Here is a 21,097-nt window from a genome sequence, read left to right as displayed (position 1 = left end):
ACTCTTCTTGATGCAAGGTAGAGCACCATCAACATGGGGACATATTAAGCAAATGTTTGCTTAAAATCTTTTGATGATTAAATTAGAGGTAGATATTATGATAGCTCGGAATTAGCTTGTTGCAACACAATGCAAGATTTTGGAATAGTATAATAAGAAATTTTAGCTTCCCTTGTTGCCGTTAGTTCTTATTGTCTAGTTTCTCTTCATGAGCAAATGGAAAAGTATATGTGTGGGCTGCCTAAAGGAATCAAGGATTTTTGCATTAAATCCACTGTATCTAGCATGTCTTAGCTCATAGCTTACAGCTCATAAGCTGGTGCATTGGTGTGTGGGAAAGATTTAGCCTTCTAAGACATAGATGGGAAACTGAATTCTCAAATGCCAAGAAAAAGGGCAGATCTAAAAGTCAGGCTGAAAAGAAGTCAAAATAGCAAGGAAAGGGTTGGAAAACAGTGGCACAACGTAGAGAATTAAGGGTTGCAAATAAATGCTTTGTTTGTGAATAGGAGGGTCACATGGTTGGGGACTACCCCAATAGCCAGCAAGCTAGAAAATCGGAAAACTAGGGAGATCCCAAGGGAAAGAAGCTCAAAATGTCTGTTGGTTTGGTGCTGATATTGTTACTAATTAGCCCAATGATGATGCTATTGAGTTATGTAGAGCATGGGGCAAAATTAGAGGATCAATATCCATGAATGTTCTTTGATAATGGGGTGTGAGGCAACTTTATTTCTATGGATATAGTAGCCTATCTAGGCATTAGAGAGGATGAGATGGGGCCCTTGGAAGAAGTTGATATGGCATGCAAGGGTCGTGAAGACCTTGTCACATTACTCATTGGGAAGCTCCGCTTGTAGATTCAGGGATATGTGGACAATGAAGAGTTTTTTGTTATGCCGCTTGAGGGTTGTGATGTCTTGCGTGGTATAGCTTGGTGCCATCATATACATGCATTGATTGATTCACATGCTAAAGAGATCATATTCAGTATAAGGGCAAGCCCCATACTTTGAACGTAAAATTGAAAAGGGAATCTATCCTTGTTGTATTGGTTATTGTCATTTCTAAAGTACTGGAAAATCACCTTTCAGCATACTTAGTATTCACTAATGATAAGGTTGATAATGAAAATGTTAGAAACATGTCTAAGTTAGAAAAGGATCATATGTTATTTCTAAAAATGTATGCTGATTGCGTTTCTTAGTTACTTTTAGGGCAGCTACCGCTTGAAAGGACAGAAGATCATGGCACAGATCTTATCCTTGGAAGTAGCCCTCTTAATAAGCCGCCTTTGAGGGTAAGTGCAGCCTAGCAATAGGAGATGATCAGTCAAGTGAATGAGTTGTTAGAAAAAGGGCCACTTCAGCCAACTCATCACATTGGATACCCCGTTGGCCCCAAAATTGATGCCCCTTGTGGTATTTCTATAACTTGAATTGCTAATGGATGGAGTACAAGCTAAGATTTCACAATCTCGTGTTGATCGAAAACCCCATTGCTATACAAACGATCAGCAATTGATTCGGGCCAATTGCCCCTTGACGACTTATACAAATGGAACCACATACTGACCAAATGCTACCTCAAATCAATTGGGATGCGTTGGCATCTAAAATCCTTGATAATTCCCTTGAATTTCAGTATAAATGCTTTTATTGATGGCATGGATCCCAATGTAGCTGATAAACCCTAAGTTTTGCTGTAAATTAGGGTTTATAGCAGAAATCCCTTTACTGTTCACCAAGTTTGGCTGATATTTGATATAAATGGCTGAGATTTACTAAGAATGACTGAGCACAAGTTGGAGGAGGTGAGAGAACGTTGAAAGATGAGAGAAATTTGAGATTCTTTGTCTAGAAAGCCCCAAAATTTGCTTGTTGCTTGCTTAAGCCTGCATTAAATGCAATCTCCTGCTGCCAGACATGTTGTCGCTTGATCAGCAATGCTGCCGCTAGCCCTTGATGGGTGTTTCTTTGTCGTCACTTGTCTCTTGAAGGCTTCTGATGGTTGTCGCTTATAGCAAATGGTTGTATTCTGCAAGGGAAATGATTGCTCCCTCTCTCCTCTCTCTCAAAGCTTAGATGCACTGGATCAGCCTTTGCAACCCCCAAACAGTCTTCTCCCCCATTGCATGGGTGTTTTTGCCAAGTGGTAGCCTTCTAATCTCATTTTCTAGCAATTTCTAACCAATTGATTAAGTTTTAGAACTAATTAATTTTGAAAATTAATTTCAGCCCTTGTGACCTTGCTTAAAATTAAATGTGTCCATCCACAATTAAATTGGCTGGGCCATTTGCAATCTTTCGGTGGTCCCTAGTTTTAATTGACTGTTAGATTGGCATTAATTAATTAATTAATGCTAGTGCGTAGTGTCACTACTTACACTTAATGGTTAATTAATTGTCCTAGGGCCAAAATTGATACCAACTGACAACCAAAGCCTAGTTGGCACAACTTGTTACAACTTTTGCCTTTGATACCCATTGCCTCCTTGGTGTCCTTGGTCTGTTAGCATGAAATAATTGCCATGTGCATCACATGTGCCTTGCAACCTTGCACATTTGATTATTAAGTTAATCAAATGTTATTAGCAAGATTAAAGCATCTCAAAAATTTCACGTCCTTCTGATAGATCTCCCCCTTGAAATCGCTACAATCGTCTTTGGTTGCACTACATGGTGCCGAAGGAAAAGTATACTATGCTGGAGTTTCTATATGGTATCACAATCACAACATTGGCCATTGTTGTCTAACCATGCCCTATGTTCCAAAACTTGCTGAAAATTTCCAGCGAGCATAAACATAACATAAAACTGAAAAATAATCTTGTATTGTTGTTAGAAATCCATTGGATGCATCCCTAACTCATGCTTCTTAATTATTCTGACTTCACCACCATAGTAAAGCATAAACTCCACATAAACCATGGCTGAAATTGTCAATGACATTCACTAAACATGCTGTTGTCCATGGAACCAGCTGATAACCATTGGAAATTGAGCACAAATTGACCTGAAAGCTCGTCACTAACTGCTATAAATGTGACCCCAAGCTGATCACAAACTGAATGCAAACACTGATAAAAAATTGATGCAAAACTGATCCCAAAAGTGATCATAAACTTATCTCTAATGGATCAAGAACCAACTTGAAATTGATTAGAAATTGATCCCAAAATTGATGCAAAAGTATAGTCTCAGAGCCGTGGTAACAATAATACTTATTTGTATACATCTCACAGTGTACACTGAGTAGTGACCTCATGGCAGACATACTGTCAGCACAATTCCTTGGATGCATGTTGAATGTATCCGAGAGCTATACGTAATTAGAGGAGTGGAAGTGCTACCTCCCTCCTTGAGTATTAGGTATTGCTGTGGGCCCTTGCTTTGCTAAACTTGACTAAGCCTAAACTACAGTCGACTCCAATTGAAAGGCATCTTGGTAAAGTTGGAAACGTTGCAACATTTGAGGATGGTTTGCCAAGTCATGCCCTTCCATCCATTTAGTATCCATTGGTGAATAACTCCATCAAACTTCGAGGGGAGCTTGTAGAGTACCGCTCCCATGAGATGTGCCTTTGGAAGGGTAGATTGCATGTGTCGAAGTTGGTCCTGTACCTATGTAATATGGAGAAAAACTGATTGAATGGTGTGTTGAGCTAAGAAATGCACTTAGCCACTTAAACAGCCCCAAAACATGCTTATTTTAGCCAAAATCCTAAAACAGGGAGCGGATCGAGAAAGTTAAGTGGGAGAGGATCTAGAACCCTAATTTTCTATAAATTGGCAGCCAGTCCTCCACTCTTTCACAATCTCGTTTTTGTAGGTTTCAGGAGTTACCAGCTTGCTGCCCACACCCCGTCACGGAGGACATCTCAACCCTTGCTGTCCACCACTGTTTCCTACAGTTTGGCGCCTGTTTCCAGCCCTCCACACGTTGATTGCTGCTTTTTCTGCCTGACGACTGACTGCTATTCATTTGCACTGCTGTCGTACAACCTGCCACGCTAGCAAACTATTGCGTTTGCAGGCTCCAACTGCCGCCCTGACAATTTTCTCTCCTGTCTGCAGTCACTGCAGTCTTTCTCTCTCCTGTAGGCTATCCTGCCTATGTTTTCAATCTTTCTCTCTCCTGCAGGCTGTCCTCCCTGCGTTTTTAGTCTTTCTCTCTTCTGTAGGCTCCATTTTTAGTCTTTCTCTCTCCTCACTGTCGTTTGCATCAGATCCAGCTTCTCACTACTGTGTTTGCTGGTGTTCGACATCTGGAGGCTGCCTTGCTGTGATTTGGGATCTGTTCGGAGTACGACACACTCTCCAACTCATTACCCCTACCCTGATCCTAGAGATACAGGAGTTCGAGGTTCAGTATTCATTCATTGCATAGTGTGTTTTCTGCATGAGCATCAAATTATTAGTAGTCATATCATTTCATTTATTCACTGTGTTCATTGTCTCTGAGTTACTCTAACCCTAACCCTGACTGTGTTCTTTTTATCAGTCTATGCTTTGTCATACGGTTTGTGTTTTTGTTTTTGTGTTAGGGTATTTTTCTTTACATGGTATCAGAGCCTGATACTCTCTGAGAAACCTAGGCCTTTGATCTGAAAGCTTTTCGCAAGAAGCAAGAACAACAGTAGGTTCAAATGACTTCGAACACATCAACACCGATTCAGTCTCCAGATCAGCCTATGCCGAGAACCCAGCGAGAGTGGGCCGATCAGCTTGCTCCACAAAGTTCCAACATGGTGGGAGAAACATCTGAGTACATGGAAGAAAAGATAGGCAAGCTGACCTCTGAAGAATATAAACTGATTATAGCCTATCGACAAAAGAAGATTGAGGAGCTCGACCGAAGGATTGCCCTTCAAGAAAAGCTTCTAAATGAAGGTATGCATGGATTTTACTCTTCAGATGTTGCGCGTAAGTCTGATGATGTTGCAAGGCCGTCGAGACCTTCATCAAGGATGGGCCCCCCTCTTGGAGAGCAAGATCCGGAGTATGTTCCATTTTTTGAGACTCTTCCGTTCTCTCTGGTGCAAGGTACTTTTGATTCGTCTTTTGTGCCTTTTTCTTTTACCTCTTGTGTTTTGCAATATATTGGTAGAGATCATGTGAAAGAAAGAGTCCAGTCTGTTGACTAAGGAAAAGGTCCTCTAAAGGACCAATTCTTGTATGTTAACACACTTCGCGGGGATGATAAGAAAAAGCCAGGTAACTATTTTTCTGTCCTTCCTTTTTTTACGTCTACCTCAGATAATTAGAATGAATTTGGTGTTCCTTTGACTTCATTACATGGTTTATCATCACCTTCACAGTTCCATTTTCAGTCTTTAAATGATAAAAATGAACAAAAAGAATCTACATCTCATACACCTCACTTTCAAAACCCACCCATCCCACCACATTTTTCCGCTGCTTCACCACTTTCATTTACACCATTTACATTTCCATTTCAGACACCTCATGTCGCACGGCACATCACTCCGGCGGGTTATGGAAACATATGCACATCCTTTAGGGCCTCATCCTTCCCTTAGCTGGGTGGTTTTCCACCTATCTCATACACACTTTTGGGATCATTGCAGCCTGGGTATCCCACTTAGTCTCTCCCGAGTGTGGATCAGTTGTCTCCACAGTTTGTCTCTATGGCATTGCCTAGTGGATCTTCTGGTCATAATGTTGTGTCCCGGTCTCACTTTGGACAAGGCTACTGTGTCCCAGTGTCTCCACCTACACCGGCACTGACCAGGATAAGTGCCTAAGGATGATAAAAGTGAGTGTATGTGCCAATCATGTGTATTGACGAGGATAAGTGCCTAAGGATGATAAAAGTGAGAGTATGTATCAATCATGTGTTGAATATGTGAGGCAAAAAAAACGGTGGGCTTAGCAAGACAAGCAAAGTAAGCAAGCAAGGAAGGGTAGGGAAACTGCCTTTAGGAGAATTGCCATGTGTTATGCTACGAATATGGTGGATCCTAGAGTCGACCACTCCAAAAGACCGAAAAGGGATAAATGCGCATAGATGCATTATGCATGTTGACATGAACAGAATGCCAATGCATAGAGTAATGCAAAGGGAGATGCAAGATGTCATGCTCATGCAATATGCTATGCAATGGTGCCACTGGGACAATGCCCTCGCAGGGGAAGTGTTCACTTGTCCAAGTGCCCTTTTACAATCAGGTCATCCTGATAGTGCGGATGAAGTTACAAATGCCCATAATACAATACAAAAGAATAAGTGAATGTAATGTCTAAAAAATTGTAAGCATCATGACTGTCGCGATCAAGAGTAGGAGCCGCCCCCTCTCAAACTGGAAGGAAAAGCAAGAGGGAAGCACCCTCTCCCCCGTCAAGGTGAAGAAGTAGGGGAGGGTGTACCGAAGCCGATCCTGGGTAGCAGCTGCTGAAGAACCGGCCGGTTGACCGCCTTGGTCAAGATATCTGCAAAATTATCTGATGAAGGCACAAACTCTAGGCGAATAGTGCCTAGCTCAACTTGCTCTCTGGAAAAGTGAAAGTGGACTCCCAAATGCCGTGTCCATGGTGTGATGATCGGATTGCCCGCAAGGGCAATGGCACTTTGGTTGTCGCAGTAGACAACTGTGGGAGAGTCACATGAAAAATGAAGTGCCGCCAGTAAACTCCTCAGATAGATGGCCTCGGAGGTGCCATCGAAGAGAGCCCGGTACTCAGCCTTGGCCGTGGAAGCCGCCACCGTCTCTTGCTTACGGTTGGACAAAGAAATGGGAGCCGTACCCAAGGTAAAGAGGTAGCCGCCATGGAAACGCCGGGTGTCAAGATCTCTTGCCCAATCAGAATCAGTGTACCCTTGCAAACATAAACCAGAACCATATGTGAAGCCATAAGGAAAAGTACACCGCAAATAATGCAACACACGAAGACATGCAATCCAATGTGACATCCTAGGTGCTGTGAAATACTGATTGAGTATGCTAACTGAGCAAGCTAAATCTGGCCTAGTGTGAATTAACGAAAGAAGTTTTTCTACAACAGAACGATAGATGTGTGCATCGAAGGGTTGTCCTAGGGTATCCTTCGACAAGTGGACAGTAGGATCAATAAGTGTGGCCACTGGGCGTGTCTGATCCAAAGTGTATTGTTCCACAAGCTGAAGTGTGTACTTCTGCTGTGACACAAAAATACATCCTCCAGAATAAACTATCTCCATTCCCAAAAAATAAGACAACAAACCAAGGTCTGTCATTTCAAATGTAGCTTTAAGCTTAGCCTTAATTTTCGCTAGGGCAGCAGAATCTGAACCTGTGATGAGTAAGTCATCAACATGTAGCAGGATATAGCTAACCCCCTTTGGAGTGGATCAAACATATAAGTTCGGGTCATAAGGGGTAGCATGGTATCCATGAGTCTGTAAGAACTCATCCATTCTATGGAACCAAGACCGTGGTGCTTGCTTCAGCCCATAAAGAGATTTCTGCAAGCAGAATACCGTATCCCTAGGGTTCCCTGAGGGAAAGCCCGGTGGCTGCTCCACATAAACTTTCTCCTCCAAGTATCTGTTCAGGAAGGCACTCTTGACATCCATCTGATGTATTGGCCAGCCGTGGTGAGCGGCGAGCGCGAGTAGCAACCGAAAGGAAGTCGACCGTGCAGTAGGGGAAAAGATCTTTTCATAATCAATGCCGTGCTTTTGTTGAAACCCTTGTACGACAAGGCGAGCCTTGTACTTGTCTAAAGTCCCATCGGCTTTTAGCTCTGTCCGAAAAATCCACTTTGTCTCGATGACTTTCTTGTGGCTTAGACGATCCACCAATGTCCAAGTCTCATTTCGGTCAATACTCTCTAGCTCCCTTTCCATGGCCTCTCACCATTGAGGGTGCTAAAGAGCCTTCTGCCAGGTATTCGGCTCAGAATGTGCTATGTAATCAGCTGTAAACAACGATGCAAATGATGCCTGAGGAGCAAGCTGGGCAGATCTTCTAGGTCCCTACGGAGTGGAATCTGGTGGTAGGATTCCCGAATCCCGCATGGTCTGCTGGTACCATCGAGGTAACAGGTCTCGCGAAGGGGGTTTGGGAGGTGAAAAATCTGCGGGAATATCAAGAGCGGGAAGTAGACCAGGCTTAGTAGGCACGATCTCTGATGATGTGGAAGAAGGAAGCGGATCGAAATCTGGTGCAAAAGATTGCACAATATCCCTCTCGTCAAAGACAACATCCAATCTAATGATCACCTTGTTTGTCCAAGGATCGAACAAACGATAGGCTTTCGCTTCAGAGGAATATCCCACAAAAATAGGAGATCAGCTCGGGGAGTAAGCTTTCCTATCTTGTCATCAGGCGTGTGTGTGTATGCATGACACCCAAAGACTCTGAAATGGGAAATAATAGGCCAAGAGCCAAAAAATGCCTCATACGGGGTCTTTTGAGGAAGAGCCGTAGTCGGACATCGGTTGAGGATGTACACTGAAGTGTTAACAGCCTTGACCAAAGGCGCTCAGGAAGCTCTGCTGCGAATAGCATAGAGCGTGTCATTTCCATGACTGTGCGGTTCCTACGCTCTACGACTCCATTCTAAGAGGGGGAGTTGGTAGAGGTGAGCTGGCGAGAAATACCATGCTTTTGTAGAAACTCGGAAAACTCGTGGGAGATAAACTCACCACTGCTATCACTTCTCATGTACCGGACACGATGACCACTCTGGTTATGAACCAGCAGTACCCAAGTAGAAAAATATGTGAAAGCATTTGACTTATGCTTGAGAAAGTACACCCACATGTATTGAGAATGATCATCCATTATCAAAAAGAAGTACAGCGCGCCGTTCAAAGTGGCAGTGGATGTCGGCCCGCAAAGATCAACGTGAATCAATCTAAGAGACTCCTCAGCTCTATGTGTAGACTGCTGAGGAAATGGGGTACGGTGTTGCTTCTCGAGCTGACAGGCTTGACAAACATCTCGAGCTAGCTTCAGGCATGGAAGGCCTTCCCGAGCTGATAGGCTTGGCAGACATCTCGAGCTAGCTTTCAGGCGTGGAAGGCCCTCAACCGGCTCACGACGTGACAACTTATAAAGTGAGTCATAACCAAGATGCCCTAAGCGAAAATGCCAAAGACGCTCATTGTGCGTAGGCTCTCGAGATGTGGCTGAGGCTTGGAAGCTATGAAACACGGAGCCTTCGGCAGTCGGCTCGGTCAGAAAGTGTGTCATGTGGTATAGGCCATTAGACTGTGCCTCACCGTGAGGAATCACTAAACTAGTCAGAGAGTCAAGGACCTCAACTGTGGTCGCTGTAAAGAAAATTGCTCGCCCCAACCGGCAAAGCTGCTGAACAGATAACAAGTTCACCCCAAGCTAAGGGACATGATATACATTGTCCAGCGAAGCCAGATCCGGACCCTTATCAGTGGTAAAACTGACGCAACCTTGAGCCTGAATCTTGACCGAGGAGTTGTTTTCTATACGGACCCACCCGGCTGCAGGGGCTCGAGTACGGAAAATGTCCTCTATAGGAGTCATGTGATGTGTAGCTCCACCGTTCACAATCCAAACTGGAGCTGAAGTGCTTGGCTGTGACGAGTGGGCCTCTGCAATAACCTCGTCAGGAGGCAACTCACAGATGTGAACGAGACTCGCATCGGATGTCTCTACGGAGACGATGTGGGCCTCTGCAGACCAGTCAGACAAGCCCTCTGGAGTTGAGAACGTTGTCGACTGAGATGACTTTGTGGTGGCAGTGTGAGTCTGACCTTTAAACTGCCCCTTGCCATCACCCTGTCTCCCCTGTTGGGGGTTACCCGATTGAGGGGCAGGGGTCTGAGACTTAGGTTTTGGTGATGTGCCTCGTGCCTTTGATCGACACTCGTTGTCAAAATGGCTAGCCTTTTGACAATGTTGACAATACCTATTTTTTTAAGGTACATTCTGCCACCCAGGTTTGAGTTGTGACTGGGAGTTTTCTTGAGAATCCCCAGATTGATTTAGCTTTTGAGTTTGATTTTGATTTTGAGTGGAGGTTTGGTTTGGTTTGCCCTTCCCTTGTTGCCCTTTCTAAGAATGAGCAAGAAGAGCCCCCTTTGAAGAGGAATTCATATGAAACTGATCGAACAACAGTGCGTAACGCAATAGCTGACACTCAAATTCATGGAATGTAGGCAAGGTAGGCTTTGAAACTATTCCTTCCACAAAATTGAAGTATTTCTTGGGGAGTTTATTTAGGAACAATGTGACCTGATCGTCAGAGGACTTGGGAGTCCCCGTAGTGGAGAATTCAGCGAGGAGACGTCGATACTCAGCCAACTTGACTTTCAAGTCATCCCGGTCAGTGATTTTGAAAAGTGGAAGCTCATGGTCAAGATTAATACGATGGGTCCTATCTTGAGCCGCATAGCGGTTAGTCAAGTGTGCCTATCGCTCTAACGCTAAGTCAAAACACTGAAGTTGAGAATGAAACTCTGGCAATAAGCCCTGCATCAGCTCGACAATAGCAGAGGCATTCCTAGCCTTCCATGGGGGGACGACCTCGTATGGAACAAATGCGGGATCGGGTTGGGGTTCCAACCCCTGCACTAGATCCCATAGGTTCTGTGAATCAAGGACATGTCTCATCAAATTCGACCAAGGCATTAAATGCATTCTTGGCAGAAGATGAGCTAGAACCATGAGGTGTCGGGTGGGTGGAGTAAGATGATGGAGGTGAGAGTGCCTGATAAGAGTAAGAAGGAGGGGGGAAGAGGTGGGTAGGCAGAAGTAGGCTGTGAGTGTCCAATGAGTGCCGATTGATGCGGAGGCACTGGAATATGTATGTTTCCATAAGGTGCCGGTGTAGGTGAAGGCACTGGGATACAATAGCCTTGTCCAAACTAAGGCTGGGACACAACATTATGACCAGAAGATCCACTAGGCAATGCCATGGAGGCAAACTGTGAATGCAACTGATCCACACTCTGGAGAGACTGAGTGGAATACCCAGGCTGCATTGATTCCGAAAGTGTGTATGAGGTAGGTGGAACACCACCCAGCTAAGGGAAGGATGAGGTCCTAAAGGATGTGTATATGTTTCCATAACCCGCCGGAGTGATGTGCCGTGCGACATGAGGTGTCTGAAATGGAAATGTAAATGGTGTAAATGGAAGTGGTGAAGCAGCGGAAGAATGTGGTGGGATGGGTGGGTTTTGAAAGTGAGGTGTATGAGGTGCAGATTCTTTTTGTTCATTTTTATCATTTAAAGACTGAAAATGAAACTGTGAAGACGATGATATACCATGTAATGAAGTGAAAGGAACACCAAATTCATTTTGATTATGTGAAGTAGACAGAAAAGAAGGAAGGACAGACGAAGAGTTACCTGGCTTTTTCTTATAATCCCCGCGACGTGTGTTAATATACAAGAATTGGTCCTCTAGAGAACCTTTTCCGTAGTCAATAGACTGGACTTTTTCTTCCACATGATCTCTACCAGTATATTGCAAAACACAAGAGGTAAAAGAAGAAGCTACAAAAGACAAATCAAAAGTACCTTGCAGCGGAGAGGATGGAAGAGTTTGAAAAAATGGAACGTACTCCGGATCTTGCTCTCCAAGAGGGGGGGCCCATCCTTGATGGAGGTCTCGACGGCCTTGCAACATCATCAGACTTACGCGCAACATCTGAAGAGTAAAATCCATGCATACCTTCATTTAGAAGCTTTTCTTGAAGGGCAGTCCTTCAGTCGAGCTCCTCAATCTTCTTTTGTCGATAGGCTATGATCAGTTTATATTCCTCAGAGGTCAGCTTGCCTATCTTTTCTTCCATGTACTCAGATGTTTCTCCCACCATGTTGGAACTTTGTGGAGCAAGTTGATCGGCCCACTCTCGCTGGGTTCTCGGCATAGGCTGATTTGGAGACTGAATCGGTGTTGATGTGTTCGAAGTCATTTGAACCTACTGTTGTTCTTGCTTCTTGTGAAGAGCTTTCAGATCAAAGGCCTAGGTTTCTTAGAGAGTATCAGGCTCTGATACCATGTAAAGAAAAATACCCTAACACAGAAACATAAGCAGAAACCGTACGACAAAGCACAGACATAAAAAGAACACAGTTAGGGTTAGGGTTAGAGTAACTCAGAGACAATGAACATAGAGAATAAATGAAATGATATGGCTACTAATAGTACGATGCTCATGTAGCAAACACACTTTGCAGTGAATGAATATTGAACCTCGAACTCCTATATCTCTAGGATCAGGGCAGGGGTAATGAGTTGGAGATTGTGTTGTACTTTGATCGGATCCCGAATCGCAGCAAGGCAGCCTCCGGATGTCGAACACCAGCAAAGGCAGTAGTGAGAAGGTGGATCTGATGCAGACGACAGTGAGGAGAGAGAAAGGCTAAAAACGGAGTCTGTAGGAGAAAGACTGAAAACGTAGGCAGGACAGCCTGCAGGAGAGAGAAAGACTGTAGCAACTGCAGATAGGAGAGAAAACTGTTAGGGCGGCAGTTGGATTTTGCAAATGCAGCAGTTTGCTGGCGTGGAAGGCTTTACGACAGTAGTGTAGATGAATAATAGTTAGTTGCCAGGCAGAAACAACAGCAATCAGCGTGTGGATGGCCGGAAACAGGCGCCAGACTGTAGGGAACAATGAGGGATAGCAAGGGTTGAGATGTCCTCCGTGACTGGGGGAGTGTGGGCAGCAAGGTGGTAACACTTGAAACTTGCAAAAACGAGATTGTGAAAGAGTGGAGGGCTGGCTGCCAATTTATAGAAAATTAGGGTTCTAGATCCTCTCCCACTGAACTTTCTCGATCCGCTACCCGTTTAAGGGTTTTGGCTAAAATAAGCCTGAAATAAGCATGTTTTGGGGTTGTTTAAGTGGCTAAGTGCATTTCTTAGCACAACACTCTCTTTAACAGGAAGTCCACTTGAAGAACGATGATGACTGTATGTGACTGAGGAGGAGGAGCCCAATATATAGGCACAAAATAGGCCATAATGAGTGGATGGTTGGCTAACATTAAATGTTGATTGACTGGTATAAAATGCCAAAAGCCACATGAAATGCCCAAAATAGAAAATGCCTAAAATCCTAGCTCCTTTGCCTAGCCCATCAGGCCTGCATAGACTCACACATTAGTTGACAATCCTCCTAACACGAATGCCCTACATTTAGAAAAACCTGCTACCCACATAGCAATATAAACTATGAATCGTGATAGATCATAGATTTATACATACGATTAAAAAGGTGAAATTAGAATGAATGGTCATTGATTCACTTACTTATCTTGAGACAAGAAGATGTTTTTGTCGAGCGTCTCTCCAATCTTATCCATGTACTTATACAAAAGGCCTAGAGTAGTACCCTCCATATGAGTGATTCTCAGACATATGTAAATGGGAGTGAAAGATTTTATGAATGTAGCTGCATCCTTCCAATAGGCCTCATCCATAACATTTTTGATAAATGTGAAAGCCTTAGGCTGCTCCCTCTTATCCAAGACAAATAGTGTATCTTTTTGTCTTGATCTTGCGTAATGCACATAGCAAGAATGTGGTGCACACTCCCTAAGCCTTTCATGTGATATATCAAAGGTTTCATGCAATCCTTTTTTTAAAGCATCCATATTTATAATGGACTTCCAAGCAATTAGAATGTCATCCACATATAGAATCAAGAGCATAAGGCTACCATCCCTAGCCTTCCTAGTGTATATGCAGTAACAAGCCCAATGTAAGTCATCAACCTTTGTGGGAAATCTATGAAGGCCTAAGGGCATTGTAAATAGGAAATTGGTCTCACTTCTAGTATACCTATGAGATTGCATAAAGGTATCAAACTTATGATACCATTCCTTGGGGTTTCAAACTATATATGCTCTTATGTAGCTTACATATCAACCATTCCTTGCCTTCCACAACAAACCCCTTAGGTTGTTGCATGCAAATATCCTCATGCGAGTCCCCATGTAATAAAACAATCTTTACATCCCATCTGAACCAACTCCATATCCGCTCTAGCAACCAAAGTAATGATGGTATGAAGGGTGGTCATCTTGACTACTGGTGAGAATATCTCACGAAAGTCAATTATCTTCTCTTGCTTGAATCTTTTGGCCATCAATCTTGCCTTGTACTTAGAAGACAATGCATCAAATGGAGATATCTTTAGCGGTCTTTGAATTATGACTATCATCCATGGACCATAGTCATAGCATCAACATAACAAGAAGGCTCACCACAGTAAGTATGACATAATCCAAAGATGGAGTGTATCTATTTGATGGTCGAGAAATCCACGCATATCTGTGTAAAATTGGCTCAACAGGAGCCATGTGGATAGGTGATTTCTTTGTAGTTGGTGCAAGCTAGCTATCCAATATCTTGTGGTAGTCCCAACTCATTGCTCCATAATCCAACAACTAGTTTTGAGACATGCCATTATTCATGGCAATAAAAAATGCATCACTCAAAGAGGATACATATAAAACATCACCATCATCATTGCTACATGCATTTATCTCTTCTATCTTTGCCTTACTTTTCTCTTCCTTTTTGCCATCATCCTTATTTGTCCTTTCTCCCTTTTGCTTTATCTTCCACTTGAAGTAGTCCCTTTTTATGTGTCCCTTTTTATAACATAAGTAATATTTCACATTCTTTTTGTTGCATGACTTGCTCCTTGATTTGCCTCTCTCACGAGAGTTCACCTTAACATTTGACATTTCTCTCACCATAAGTTCATGGGAGCTCTTTGACCTTGTATTATTCTTTTTGTTCACCTCTTTATTTAACAAACTGCTTCACATTAGCACTTGTAAGATTATTCGCAGATGCAGAGTTACTAACGGAAATCTTGAAAGAATCACAACTCTCAAGAAACATATGTCCACCCAGCTATTGGCCATTGGCCTTTACCCCAATAGGATAAGAGATGGGTCACAGAGAAAGCAAATAAAGTTTGCTTGTTTGTGACAATAGAGCTAAGTGGCATGATCCGCTGCTTCAATTGTGGAAATCTACGCTTCCCTATTAGGGGAAAGGCTTCTTATTGGGGGTCTTCCCACAAGTGATGTGTTGCATGGTTGCAAGATCTCCCGTGGTAGATATATCTTATGTACCACATGTGATGAAACTCTTGCTCATCTTTTCATGTGTTGCTTGGTTGCCAAACAAATTTGGGACTTCATTTCTTGAATATGGGCCTCGCTCACATGTTAGAGAACACCCATCTGATCTTGGGTTTTGGGTATGATACCATCCATAGGCACGTTACAGTCCCATCATCCTTGTCTCTTATATTTCATGTGATGGACTGGTCTTTGGCACATTTGGCAAACTCACAATGCTTTTATCTTTGATTTGGCCTCCCACATTGTGGTCATCTAGGTTGTGTGTGAGGATCACTTTTATGGCAGATTACCTCCATGGTTTTTGTTGTCTTGGTTCTTAGAGAGGTGGCTGTGCCATGCATGGATATCGTTCGCTCCACCCCTTGTTCTGCCCACTTCATGATTCCTTTCTTTTGTTCTTGTAGCATTGTGTTTTCACAGCCTTTTGGTTTCAGGAGTGTTTGCTGCCTGTCTTTGGTCGTGCTTGGCTGGCCAACGGCCTGATATAAATACTTCAGTACATTGATTCAAACTTCTTCACACGAGAGAGAGAGAGAGAGAGAGAGAGAGAGAGAGAGAGAGAGAGAGAGAGAGAGAGAGAGTTTTACGAAGGGGAGAGAGAGAGAGAGAGAGAGAGAGAGAGAGAGAGAGAGAGAGAGAGAGAGAGAGAGAGAGAGAGAGAGAGAGAGAGAGAGCTGACCCTGAGAATCGCGATAGTGGGAGCGGGACCGAAACCCTACCGTTGACCCGTCGTCTCGTCTGTCGCTGTCGTCGCCTGACACGCCGTCGCCTGTCTGCGTGCTCGTTCGTGCCCGTCAGTCGCCGTCGTCCGTGCTCGTCCGCCTGTGCTCGTCAGTCGCCATGCTCGTCCGCCTGTGCCCGTGCGCGTCAGTCGCCGTCGCCGTCGTCTGTGCCCGTCAGAGAGAGAGAGAGCGAGAGGATCTGACGCGCCTCTCTTGACCTGCAGATGTGCTCCTCTGCCTCACGCGCTGCCTGCGTTCTCCCCTCGGACCAGTATGGGGTCTGTTCGACCCTGTGGCTCGACTCCTGCCCTTGCCTGTCTGCGAACAGCTGGTCGCCCTACAATGCGCACCGCACAGAGAGAGAGAGAGAGAGAGAGAGAGAGAGAGAGAGAGAGAGAGAGAGAGAGAGAGAGAGAGAGAGAGAGAGAGCTCGCCCTCTGCTTGGACGTTCCGTCGCCCCCTGCCTGCTGCCCGCCCTGATCTGCCCGTTTTGCCACCAAGGGCCAGCAGCCAGTCATACCCAGGTTGCCACACAGAGCGCGCGACAGCGTGAGCCAGCAAAGGGAACGAGCCCTTCTCTGCCTGCGGACGTGCCTTCTCTGCACAACGGCCGTCTGATTCTGCGCACGCGCTTCCCAAGCTTCTTCGTCAGTCCAGTGTCGGGTCGTTTTTTCTTGAGAAAGAGGGAGAGCGGCTTGCGCATTCCTGCCTCCCGTGAGATCTTCGTTCGGCCTCTGACCGGTATACGCAGTGATACACCATGGCTGGCCTGGACGTGGATTTTATAGACCAAACGGTGGCAGCGCTTGGTCCGGACTCTGATACCGAGGAACCTGACGATATGGTTCCTTGCAATGAAGAGATGCCCACTGCTCCTAGCTTTCAGCCTGCAGGCAAATGCACCAAGCACACTTCGGAGGAGTCAATGGATCATCAGGATCGTTCCTATGCTCAGGTTGCTTCGGACTCTGCAGACTCTCAGGATGTTGACTGGGAGCATTTGCTAGAGTTTGCCAACACTCTACTTGGCGATTATGTTCAACATAATCAGGAAGTCTTTTCTGACTCTGCACCGGAAGATGTTTTGGAAGCCACTGTTGATCCCAAATCTGTCTTGCGTTCCTTTTCAGTATTCTATGATCGCGCGGTGATACTCTTCTTCACTGGTAGAATCCCCCAGCTTTCCCGTATTCGCCAGTGGCTGCACAGTCTGCTACAAGGGGAATGTGTTGAAGAGATTTTTGTGGAGCCCCGAGGTTTTTTTGAGGTGCTGTTAAAATTTGAGATGCACCGTGTTGCTCTTCTGTCTAAACTACCTTTGTTTTTTGATCGCCGTTTGGTCCATGTTGTACCATAGCGCCCAATGGCAGATTTTTAGCGCCTACTGCAATGGGAGTGCCCTGTATGGGTTGAAGTGGAAAATTGCCCGGCTGTTTATTGGCCACTGTTGAATGACGCCATGGCTGCTGTGGGCATTGTTCTGGTCCCTCCAAGTTTAAGGGCAGTGAATCGTAACCGCTTGTGTATGTTATGGGACACTATCAGGAAAAGGCCTGCGTGGTTACGTCTCAATTGCTCTGGCATGCATTCTTTACACTTTCGTTTAAAATGGGGCAATTTTGCAAGACACTGATTTTCCTGTGGAAAATTAGGGCATTTCATGGCCGAATGCCCAGAACAGCAACACACTTCAAATGCTGGGCATGTTGCGCTACCCATGGAAGGTATGGTATGTGATGTCCCGTCGCAGGATGCTATTCACCTACCTAAAGCTTTGGATAAAGGTAAACAACGGGTTTCGGGTTTAGATTCCCGTGGCACAGACTGGGTTGAAGTACGTGCAAAAAAAGGTACCAGGGTGGTTGCTGGCATGGAGAATTCTGTGCCTTCTGTGTCACAAGATTCCATGCGTACTTATATGTGCAGGAAAGAAATGTTGCCATCGGAGCACTCTCCTCCTGCGATGGCTTCCTCTGCCCCCCGTCCTCAGCCCACTCGGAGAGTGTATTCGGATCGTCCAAAGGGTCCACCAGCTAAGCTGGCTTTTGATACCAGAGGCAACGTCATTACCCCGTGGGATCGTCGTTATTCCCGCTCCATTCCCAAGCCAGCAGATATGCCGTCTACCTCCAAATCTGGTCCACAGAACTCTTTTGCCGTGTTGGCTGATTTCTTGGATGAGGGAGTCCTGGACATTCTCGCAGAAAAGGTTAAATCGAGGCAAGCTGTGCCTCGTACCTGATTTTCTTTTACAAATAACACATGAAAATAGCCACGTGGAATGTGCGAGGAATCTGTTCCCGCCATAAGCAACATGCCATGTGGACTGTATTGCATGAGAATCAGTGGGATGTCTTGTGTGCTGTTGAACACAAGAGTCACGGTGAAGCTGGAAAAGTTGTGGATTGCCATGGCTTTCGTCTGTTCTATGCAGGGACACAGGCCATGCGTTATTCTGGTGTGCTCATGATTGTACACGAAAAATATCAACCTCTTCTTATTAAAAATGATGTGCATGGCCGCTTTGTGGTGATTGAAATTTTATTCCATGGAGAAATCTTATGGTTATTTGGTCTCTATGCTCCGAATGATCCTTTATCGCGCTGGGAGCTTTGGCATACTTTGCAGACTTCTTTGTCACTTGGCAGACGGGGCCTCTTCATGGGGGATTTCAATATGTGTATTGATTCTTCGCAGTCCACATCGGAGCATTCGGTAATGGACGCGCCGGAAAGCCATAGGTGGCATGAGTTGGCTCTTGCTGTTCTTAAGCAAGATCTCTGGTCCTGGCTGCACCCATCTTCTACAGGGTTTACTTTCCATTCTGCCCAGTATGCAACAACATGGTCGCGGTTGGACCGCATATACATCATGCAGAATGATGATTTGCTCCCTGAGATGCTTGAAATGAAAGTGTTGCAACAATATGCATTGTCGGACCATTTTCCTCTGCAGCTTGAGATGCTTGCACAACCCATTGCACCTTTTAAGCGATTTCTGGAGAGGCTCCCTTTGCGTTTTAACTTGTCTTATTTGAAGCATGCAATCTTTTAGGGTTATATGCAGCAATTGATTGATAGATTCTTACTGGACTTCTCCTCTCAGGGCACTGCTTCGTTTGAACGATTGCTCTCTAATGTGCAGTGGGTTGCTCGGCAGTATGGAATCCATCATGCCTCTCTTTGTCGACAGCGTCGGCAAGCAGCGGAGGACTTGCTGGCTTTGGTCCGTTCTCTGCTGGTGGACACTCCAGATGATGCATTTCTACTAGCACTGGCAATGCGTGTGGCTCATCTTATTCAAGAGTTTCAGTTGAAATCGTATTAGCAGGCCAAATTGCAGCATCTGACGGAGACTTTGCAAGATAATGCGTGTCAGACTCATAAGTTCTTTCGAGCCCTCCATGCCTCTCCTGCTAGAGAGAATATGACTAGACTCCTGGATGCAGAAGGGCACCTGGTCCTTGATCTGCATACTATTGTGCATATGTGTAGGAATTATTTCATCGACCTTCTTGGTTTCACTTCTCCACCTTCAGCCCAAACTACTCAGGCCCGTTCAGTTTTTTATGACTTGGTCCGTAATCAGGTCCCGCAGGACATGCAAGCCACTAGGGAGTCAGATATTTGTGAGGCGGAGGTTATGGATGTTTTGTTACACTTACCCAAGGATAAAAGTCTTGGTTGGGATGGTCTCACCAATGAGTTCTTTGAGGTTTTTGCTACCCAATTGGCGAAACCATTGACGGCTTTGTTTCAGCAGGTGTGGGAAACGGGGATTATGCCTTCCTCATGGAAAGAAGGACTTATTAAATTGCTTCCAAAGGTTCCTTCGCCGTCTATGTTGAAACATTGGCGCCCAATTTCTTTAATGGGTTCTATGTACAAAATCTTTTCCAAAGTAATGGCGAATCGGCTCCACAAGCATCTCCCTGCGATTGTGCATCCTCTTCAATATGGTTTCATTAAGGGCCGAAACATTCTGCACAATGTATTAAATGCGCAACTGGCAATTGATTATGCAAGGCATTCTAATCAGGAGGTCGTACTGATTCAATTGGACCTGGAAAAGGCTTTCGACTATCTGGACTGGTCTTTTGTTTGCAGAGCTTATGTCTGCTATGGGCTTTGGTGATCGGATGTCTCGACTGATCTACATCATCAGTGTAGCGGTGTCTTCGCGAGTCATGTTGAATGGAGGCGTTACCGAGCCATTTGCCCTTGCCCGCTCTGTCAGACAGGGGTGCCCATTGAGCCCTCTTTTCTTTGCCCTTGCGACTCATCTAGTTCTTTCGATGTTATCTCATATGGCAGCTTCCACTCAGTTGGCTGGATTGTCGCTTCCTTCTGGACAACATTTCATTAGTCAATCCTTGGCTGATGACAGTTTTATGATTCGCGGGCGGATAAGGATAACCTTCGCAAAGCATTGGATGTTTGGGCTCTCTTTGGTCAGGCTTCCGGCCTTCGCATCAATGCGTTGAAATCAGCCATTCTCAGCTGCACGGAGTCGGATTTGTAGTCATTGAACTGGCAGGGTATCGTTGTGCCTCGTGGCTCCATTGTCAGGCATCTTGGCTACCCCTTGGGCGTTGATGTTCCCCCAAAGTAGCTTCTTCAGTGGACTTCTCAGAAACTGGCGGCTAAGTTCCTGTATTGGAAGTCTCAGGCTTGGCCATTCCATGTTCGCCTCAAAGTAGCCCAGACAATTATGTTGCCGATGCTCACATATTTCTTGCCCTTGCTGCCCTGGACTACTACTACTCTGAATGCTCTGACTCAGTTTGTTCGTTTTATGTTATGGAAGAAAGATTCCTTACATGCAGGCATTTCCTGGATTTCTTGGTCGCATGCGTGCACCCCCAAACGCATGGGTGGAGGAGCTATTTTGGATGCCCAAACTCACATGCTGGCCCTCCGTTGGTCTCTTTTCCGTGCCATGTGCTCAGATCATCATCCGTGGGTCGTTATAGCCCATTATTTCCTTGAGGAGCATGGGCTTCGGCATGGCAATACCCAAATCCAGAGTTCATGGTGGCATGTTCTTAATGCCAATTCCCGATTCTCTTGTTCCTCTTCATCACTGCTTGCCCATTTGGTATGTTCCTGGAAACTGGTCCTCCAGAAGGCTCAGTGGCATCCGACGGAGGATCGCTTAGCTGCTAATTCTTTTCAACTGGAATTGCTGGCAGTCTCGCGGTTACTTTCATGGGAAGGTAGACAAGAGCTTTGACCACAATTCAACCGTATGGCACGTTTGGGCTTAACTTCAGTCGCGGAT

The 21,097-nt window shown here is 45.1% G+C and overlaps 1 protein-coding gene across 1 annotated transcript in view; it reads left to right on the top strand.

Annotated features, from left to right (window-relative positions):
• LOC148019831 (P-loop containing nucleoside triphosphate hydrolases superfamily protein) overlaps nucleotides 1-21,097 on the top strand; it is a 121,069-nt gene that overhangs the window by 49,948 nt on the left and 50,024 nt on the right. The window lies entirely within an intron of this gene.

The sequence above is a fragment of the Lygodium microphyllum genome, chromosome 19 (genome assembly GCF_053477565.2).
Source record: "Lygodium microphyllum isolate KBCC chromosome 19, Lygodium_microphyllum_v1.1.10, whole genome shotgun sequence".
Classification (NCBI taxonomy): Eukaryota; Viridiplantae; Streptophyta; class Polypodiopsida; order Schizaeales; family Lygodiaceae; genus Lygodium; species Lygodium microphyllum.
Note: the sequence above shows the minus strand (reverse complement) of the source record. Positions and strands in the feature narration are given on the sequence as shown.